This window comes from Pseudophryne corroboree, unplaced genomic scaffold, assembly GCF_028390025.1.
Source record: "Pseudophryne corroboree isolate aPseCor3 unplaced genomic scaffold, aPseCor3.hap2 scaffold_2104, whole genome shotgun sequence".
Lineage (NCBI taxonomy): Eukaryota > Metazoa > Chordata > Amphibia > Anura > Myobatrachidae > Pseudophryne > Pseudophryne corroboree.
In genome coordinates, this window is record NW_026968748.1 from 30,593 (window position 1) to 39,314 (window position 8,722).

At 44.8% G+C, this 8,722-nt stretch overlaps 2 non-coding genes across 2 annotated transcripts; both read left to right on the forward strand.

The window, feature by feature from the left end:
- Positions 1–2,976: 2,976 nt before the first annotated feature.
- On the forward strand, positions 2,977–3,140 carry LOC135006183 (U1 spliceosomal RNA). The gene has a single exon (XR_010206522.1). It is a non-coding gene; the product is annotated as a U1 spliceosomal RNA (small nuclear RNA).
- Positions 3,141–3,292: 152 nt separating this feature from the next.
- On the forward strand, positions 3,293–3,455 carry LOC135006184 (U1 spliceosomal RNA). The gene has a single exon (XR_010206523.1). It is a non-coding gene; the product is annotated as a U1 spliceosomal RNA (small nuclear RNA).
- Positions 3,456–8,722: the final 5,267 nt, after the last annotated feature.

Below are 8,722 nucleotides of genomic sequence, written 5' to 3' on the forward strand. Positions count from 1 at the left end.
GCAGTGCACCAAAACATAAGCTGACACAATCATGGAGAATGCGCCAGCATATATGCTCTTCTGTGTATATTTTCCAAACCTGCTCTTGTCCCCTCCAGTTGCTCCATGTAGATTTGACGTCTGGCAAGGTGCATAACTCACTGACAAGCAGGCACACTCCTGCATGAGTTTTCTCTCTCACTAGCTGGATGATACACATTCATTTGCATGTGCTCCACCTCCGACACACCGCCCACCCAACCACCCAGTCACCAGAGCCACCCACAAGCCAACTGGCTCCGTGATTTAATTTGCACAGTGCAGTCATCCAGGCAGCATGTCCTTCTCAATGGAATAATCTCTGGTTCCATGGAATCTTCCGCATTGGAATGCTGCGGAACAAAAAGGATTTAAACATTCAGCTTGCTAGCATTCAATGTACCTGCGGTTTGGTTCTAGCACATGGGTCTTCATCCTGTGGCCCTCCAGCTGCTGTGAAACTACACATCCCAGCATGCCCTGCCACAGTTTTGCTATTAAGGTATGCTAAAACTGAGGCAGGGCATGCTGGGATATGTAGTTCCACAGCAGCTGGAGGGTCGCAGGTTGAAGACCCATGTTCTAGCATGCCTGTTCTATGATGCATGTTCCGTGATGTCACAATCAGCTTGGAATGGGGTGTCTAGCATGCATTTGCTGACAGCCACTTGAGGCAGACACACATCAGGAGATGCAGCATATCGGAGGTCTTCGATGCCTTTCCAGCAAATGCACACCACCAGCTGCTGGTCTGGACACAAAACAATGCCCACAATTGAAGGCTCAAAATGCCCAACTACAGGATTAATGTAAGTAGTGAATTTAGGAATGAGTTTAGAAGTAGGAAATTAAGTTAGTTCACAAGTACATTCAAATTCAGATCTAAAGACTAGGTAGGCCTCACGTCCTGGCAGCACCCAGCATTTAAAAATGCCTTGATTATAGGTAGGGAATTAAATGTAGATAAGAAGTAGACACAAAAGAAGACTCCACAGAGCAATTATCAGGTGTCTTTATCAATTTTTGCATTTAAAAAATCAAGCAATTAGGGAACACAATGTTGCGACAATGTAACCCTATTTGCAAAATAGTACTAAATAAGTTTGTCGATGTAAGACATTTGCAAAGGCGCAAACAAAACACGCTGGAAAATGCAACTGAATCTGTTTTTGGAGGTTAGAATAGATGCAGGATCAAGTAGCTCAATGGGTAGGGTGTTTGATTAGAATTTAACAGGTTATAGGTTTGAATCCTGGGTATGATAGTTTGAGGTGTTATTTAATAAAGTATGTTTATATATTAGTCACACATGGCTTACTTGTACAAATGGCATGTCACCAGTTAGTGCTGACTGCTGATATGCCATTTACACAAACATGCCATGTGTGACTGTATATGCATTTAAGGAGGGCACCCCTGCAATACCACAAACCATTGAGTGTCAAGTATACTAGATATATCTTCATATCTCATGTGCTTTCTCTGAGACCAATCTTGTTATGCCCCTTCCCCACAAGGCATGCGCCTTTTGTCCATATTGCAAAAATGGGGGGGAGGGCATATAATTCTCTGTCACAGGGCACCAAAAAGTCTAGTTATGGCTCTGGTATGCATTATGTAATCTGGCAGACCATCTCTCCAACACTGGCTGGTTGGAATAGAAATCCGGTTATCTATGTGAGCAAATGACCATCAACGATTTACTCTCAAACACTAAAAAATTGACAAAAATGGTCCCCTAAACAAATTGGTTAAATTTTGGGTTTAACCAATTTGTGTAATGACCATTTTTGACCACTTTTCTAGTGTTTGGGAGCAAATGGTTAATTGACATTTGCTCCTATACATTACCAGATTTTCATTCCATCCATCCAGACTGGATAGATAGCCTGACAGATAATTGTGTAGTGTACGCCCAGGATAACTGTTAGTCATGCTTTATTTTATGGCGGCACATAAATGGGTGGACAGATCCAGGGCAAGCACTGCCCACTCATGCATAGTTGTCAACTGATGTGAAGTTCCAGGGGGCAATCTCAGTTATAAAGAGAAGTATCTGGAAATTGTCCCTAGTTAAAAAAAAAATAATAATTTTTATCAACTCCATTTATTTAGTATGATATCCCAGGTGATAGGATGCCGGCAGTCAGAACAACATACTTTATTAAATAACACATCTCAAACTACCATACCCAGGATTCAAACCTATAACCTGTTGAATTCTAATCAAACACCCTACCTATTGAGCTATTTGATCCTGCATAAAAATTGTGAACATTATATGAAGCTATTGGTACTTTGCAAAAAAAAAGAATCAGCATTACAACGCAGCAGATCCATGCAGTTTGCAGCCACACACTACATGTATCTGCTCAGCCACAATGCTGATTATTTCTTCACAAAGTACAAGGTGAGCTCCAAACAGAATTCTCAAGCTTAGAATTATACCTTTCTTTGCCAAACCTTGAAGTCGGGCCCCCCACCCTGGGATCCCCCAGAGGGAGGCCTGCACCGTCATGCGGCAGGCTTGTCCGTTTTGGAAGCAGGCTGATGGGCAGCCCAGGATTGCTTCAGTCTGGGCTTGGCAGGTCTGGAAACATGAGCTTGCTTTGGGTATGCCTGACCTTGGGTACGCTTTACCTGGAGGATGAAAGGGCCAAGAAAAGTACTTTTAGCCTTCTGCGTGGTAGGAGTCATACTAGGTAGGCAAGCTGTTTTAGCAGTAGCCAGATCAGCTACAATCTTATTGAGGTCTTCTCCAAAAGGAGATTCAACTGAGGCAGCACAAGGGAACTCTCATCTGGGGACAACAACTGCAGGGAGAACACATATTTTCAGATGAACATGGTAGGGCAGAAGGCTGCCTAATACTGAAGCACCCCCAAACAACAAATCAAATGCAACTTACTTGACAGAGATGTGCCTGAGCAACGGCCCTCCCCAGCCCTATCCCAAATCATACTTATTTTGCATAGGAGATACCATGGTCATGAAGATTGTTCTCCCAGGGTTAGGTTCATTCATTGCATTCTGGGTATGCTGACCCCTGTGATTTCCCCAAATGTGGGAAACTCGACTGCATTATTTGTGGTAGTGGGGGACTGTGTTTGTGCTTTCCTCTGGTCAGCTCTGGTAAAAGTCAGATTTCTTTGTCTCAGATCTTCCTCTAGCCTTGTTCTTCTTTCGAGAGTTCCCTTGTGCTGCCTCAGTTGGATCTCCTTCACTTGACAGGGGGGTGCCCGAGCAGCGACCCTCCCCAGCTCTAGCCCAACTCCTACTTACCTGCCAGGTGAGATACTATGATCATGAAGTTGCTTCTCCCAGGGCAAGGCTCACCCATTGCACTCTGGGTGTGCTGCCCCTGCGATTTCCCCAAATGTGGGAAACTTGACTGCATAATTTGAGTTTTCCCTGGTCGGCTCTCATGTAATTCAGATCTCTTTGTCTCAGGTCTCTCTCCAGCCTAGTTTGCTGTCTGGTTCCACTTCTTTTTTCTTGAGCCCCTCCCTTCTATACCCTTGTGCACTATCCTGACTTCTCCTCCCGTCTGCTTACTTTGTGCCTCCCAATGCACAATGCAAACTACGGGTAGTGCTGCAGGGCCCACACCCTTTTACTTGCTTTACAGAGCAGCTCTGGAGCTGTTACAGTGCCCAGCTGCTGCAAGAAATCAGCTTGAATGCTTCAGGGGCTGGGGAATGGCCAACATGAGCCCCACACCGAAGGAGGGTGGGGGTGCTTAATGCGAACTAGGGGTCATCCAAGCACCACAAAAGGCTTCCATGCCCTGCACGCTCCTTTTCTCTTTTCATATGCAGACGAGGGTTGAAGCCAACTTTGACCCACTGCTTGGATGACATCACCATATTCAAATCCATCTGCTGCAGGCCATCCCCCAGGAATGCTTGCACTAGTTGTTGCATTTGGTTTGTTGTTTGGGGGTGCTTCAGTATTAGGCAGCCTTCTGCCACCCCATGTTCATCTGAAAATATGTGTTCTCCCTGCAGTTGTTGTCCCCAGATGAGAGTTCCCTTGTGCTGCCTCAGTTGAATCTCCTTTACTTGACAGAGATGTGCCTGAGCAGCGGCCCTCCCCAGCCCTATCCCAAATCATACTTATTTTGCATAGGAGATACTATTGTCATGAAGATTGTTCTCCCAGATTTTATTAAGTGATTTTATAAAAAACAGCTAGGAAGCACAATTTAGCAGTGGGTTGCAGAGAAAAAAATAACATTTTAAACCTACCGGTAAATTTTTTTTCTCGTAGTCCGTAGAGGATGATGGGGACTCCGTAAGGACCATGGGGGATAGACGGGCTCCGCAGCAGACATGGGCACTTTAAGAAAGACTTTAGATCTGGGTGTGCACTGGCTCCTCCCTCTATGCCCCTCCTCCATACCTCAGTTAGAGAAACTGTGCCCAGAGGAGACGGACAGTACGAGGAAAGGATTTTTGTTAATCCAAGGTCAAGATTCATACCAGCCACACCAATCACACCGTATAACTTGTGATATACTACCCAGTTAACAGTATGAAAACAACATAGCATCAGTCCAAGACCGATGAAAACTAACATATAACCCTTATGTAAGCAATAACTATATACAAGTCTTGCAGAAGTAGTCCGCACTTGGGACGGGCACCCAGCATCCTCTACGGACTACGAGAAAAAGATTTACCGGTAGGTTTAAAATCTTATTTTCTCTTACGTCCTAAAAGATGCTGGGGACTCCGTAAGGACCATGGGGATTATACCAAAGCTCCCAAACGGGCTCCTGCGGATGACTCTGCAGCACCGATTGAGCAAACAGGAGGTCCTCCTCAGCCAGGGTATCAAACTTATAGAACTTTGCAAAGGTGTTTGAACCCGACCAAGTAGCAGCTCGGCACAGCTGTAGTGCCGAGACCCCCGGGCAGCTGCCCAAGAAGAGCCCACCTTCCTAGTGGAATGGGCCTTGACTGAATTAGGCAACGGCAATCCCGCCATAGAATGCGCCTGCTGAATCGTGTTACAGATCCAGAGAGCAATAGTCTGATTTGAAGCAGGGGTGCCAATCTTGTTGGCTGCATACAGGACAAACAGTGCTTCTGTTTTTCTGACTCTAGCCGTTCTGGCCACGTAAATTTTCAAAGCCCTGACCACATCAAGGGACTCGGAATCCTCCAAGTCACGCGTAGCCACAGGCACCACAATAGGTTGGTTCATATGAAAGGATGAGTCCACTTTTAGCAGGAATTGAGGACGGGTCTGCAATTCCGCTCTATCCATATGGAAAACCAGATAGGGGATTTTATGTGATAAAGCTGCTAATTCCGACACTCGCCTAGCGGAAGCCAAGGCTAATAACATGACCACCTTCCAAGTGAGATATTTAAACTCCACCATTTTAAGTGGTTCAAACCATAACCTTAACACCACGTTAAGGTCCCAAGGGACCACCAGAGGTACAAAAGGAGGCTGAATATGCAGTACTCCCTTCACAAAAGTTTGTACTTACTTCAGGAAGAGAGGCCAATTCCTTTTGAAAGAAAATGGATAAGGCCAAAATCTGAACCCTAATAGAGCCTAATTTTAGGCCCAAATTCACTCCAGTTTGTAGGAAGTGAAGGAAGTGGCCCAGGTGGAATTCTTACGTATGAGCATTCCTGGCCTCACACAAAGAAACATATTTTCGCCATATACAGTGATAATGTTTAGATGTCACGTCCTTCCTAGCCTTTATTAGCGTAGGAATGACCTCATCTGGAATACCCTTTTCCGCTAGGATCCGGCGTTCAACCGCCATGCCGTCAAACGCAGCCGCGGTAAGTCTTGGAACAGACAGGGCCCCTGTTGCAACAGGTCCTGTCTTAGAGGAAGTGGCCACGGATCTTCTGTGAGCATTTCCTGCAGATCTGGATACCAGGTCCTTCGCGGCCAATCTGGAACAATGAGAATTGTTCTTACTCCTCTTTTTCTTACTATTATCAACACCTTGGGTATGAGAGGTAAAGGAGGAAATACATAGACCGACCGGAACACCCACGGTGTCACTAGGGCGTCTACAGCTACTGCCCGAGGGTCTCTTGACCTGTTGCAATACCTCTGTAGCTTTTTGTTGAGGCGGGACGCCATCATGTCTATCTGGAACAGTCCCCACCGACTTGCAATCTGTGCGAAGACTTCCTGATGGAGTCCCCACTCTCCTGGATGTAGGTCGTGTCTGCTGAGGAAGTCTGCATCCCAGTTGTCCACTCCCGGAATGAACACTGCTGACAGTGCGCTTTGATAAAGCTAAATATTTATCTTATTTAAAACCCTTTGTGAGGTCTAAGAACACAGTACGCTATTTGCGTATGGAGTACCGTAAGGGTACGCTCGTTGCGTAACAATCGCTTAGCCGTGGTCGAGACGCTCAAGCGTCACGTTCGCTCACGGCCAAGAGATCACAGGCAGGCATGCTATTGGCTGCTGACTAACGTAATGGTTCGCTATAGCGTAACGGACGCTGTATCGGGAGCGGGCTGCTCGAGCGATACAGACGCTCACGAGAATACGCTGTTGGTATCGGGCACACTTATAGGTGAGCGACTACCGTAATGCTACGCTATCAGCGTAGCGGACGCTCGAGACCACGAGGAGATCACGAGCGGCGCCGACGCTCACAATGTTAAACCTTTATGTCTAAACCACAAACAATGTAATTTGCTGTAAAACCTTAGTGTAGAGATAGGGTGTAAATGCAACACTGTATAACCTTATTAACTCAAAAGCTGTTCGAGCGTCACCGACGCTCTGAGAATACTTAACACTATAAGAAATACACAAATACCGTGCTTAGGGTCCAACGCCTAATATATATATTATGAATGTTATACTTGCAAAAGAATTAATACAATACAAGTCATACACTACAATATAACATAGACTAACTAACCAGGTAACTACACAGTAAATACAATACAAGTACGTTTAAGAGAAAATGAGAGAAAGAGAAGAGAGAGAGAGAAAGATATGGCCCATAATAACAAGAAAAGACAATATGATTACGGAGAAAACTTACGCACAAAGGAAACGATCGCATGCGCCTTTGGACATCCAGCTCCCGATTTTCAGCAATGATAACCGATGAAGAGTGAGTGCTGGATGTGATCGGCCTGTCTATTTATGCCCCACACACAATACAATTCAATGGTCCCTACAATCTCATTGTTCATTGGACACAGGAATTTGTCTTCGCATTATAACAAAAGGTCATAGGTTGATTCATACAGGTGGGCTGTGACTATTTCCAACAGCTCAGGTGGGAGGGAAACTGGGTTTCCCGCCGCATGGATAAGTAAGTGCAAATACAGTAAATGTTCATAAACTTCTTATGTCCATAACTATTCGCACGAGCGATTGATCCGCTTCAAACCAACACCGGAATATTGCTAATTAAATACTCTTCCGATGGATACTAAACACCACTGTATTACTCCTGTCTGACCCTTCGTATCAAACAATGAGGGATCTCTCTGTCCAGGAACATACTACATTAACTAAACTTTCAGAATCTATCAAAGGGACCATAATCTACAAAATGCATTATATGGTGAAAATATGTAACGAAAGAGTCGCCCGCTAGACGCACACAATCTCTACCGTAAATGTGCATACCGTGCGCCTGCGGGTGCCCGCAACAGCGAGTATGCGCACGCACGGTAGAGCGCACGCATGCGCAGCAGGGACACATATGAGGTGCAAATATGGCAGTGTGCATCGTGATATTTTTCTGACTTTGACAGTCCACCCTTTGGCAGTCAACAATAACTGCCACTTCCTAAAACATTTCAAAAAGAGAAAAATATATGTCAGGGGTTAATACATTTACATGGTTGGGTAGGGGAGGAGAGGAGAAGGTAGGAAAAGGGTATGACCTAGTGAGATAGCAGAAGCATGTGTGTATGAATCCATGTTTGGGGGGTCATGTATCATCGTGCCGTACGTGTTTTAAATCAAGCTTTGAGGTATTGCGAAGTATACATTTGAATTCCTTCTTATCCCGTGGTACGGGTCTGTGGATGGGCTGTCAAACTTTACCGAGCTTTTTTCGGATTTTGGTTGTAACAAAAATGGGGAGCACATTTTAGTTGATGATACATGAATGGGGGAATATGTGATTGCTGATATCTGTGCCTGTATTCCCTATACTATGTGTGTAATTACCTGAAGGTTGTAGAGATGAAGAAAATACATAGTTACGGTAAATGCAGTGGTATTCTATGTCAGGTTAATGAACATTCGTCGATTGAGGTCTTGTTTGGTGTCTGTTGAATGCAGTCTTCTTTGTGCTTTTGCCCATAAGGTGCGAGCAAAAAGCTTTGTCAATGTCCATAGATTTACAAAAGTGTTGGGCTAGAGTAATTTTAAAATTTCTAGGGAAACTGGGGATCTATGGCATAGTTCATCAAAAATCTGTGTATAAGGTTGTCAAAACTTCTTCTTTAATCCATCTGTTGTCTGTATATCGGCTCATCAAATTCCTCGTCCAAGTGGGTCTTTTTACCTCAGAGGAAAACGGAAAAACAGGTGAAAGAAACGGACCGTAGAAATCGCATTACAATTTCCTCACTCCTTAAACTCATCACCCTGGTACTTCGTTTGCACTTCGTTAAAGCCTGACCGCATCTAAATATCAAGCCAATCGTTATGATAACACCTAAGATACATAGGAGAAACT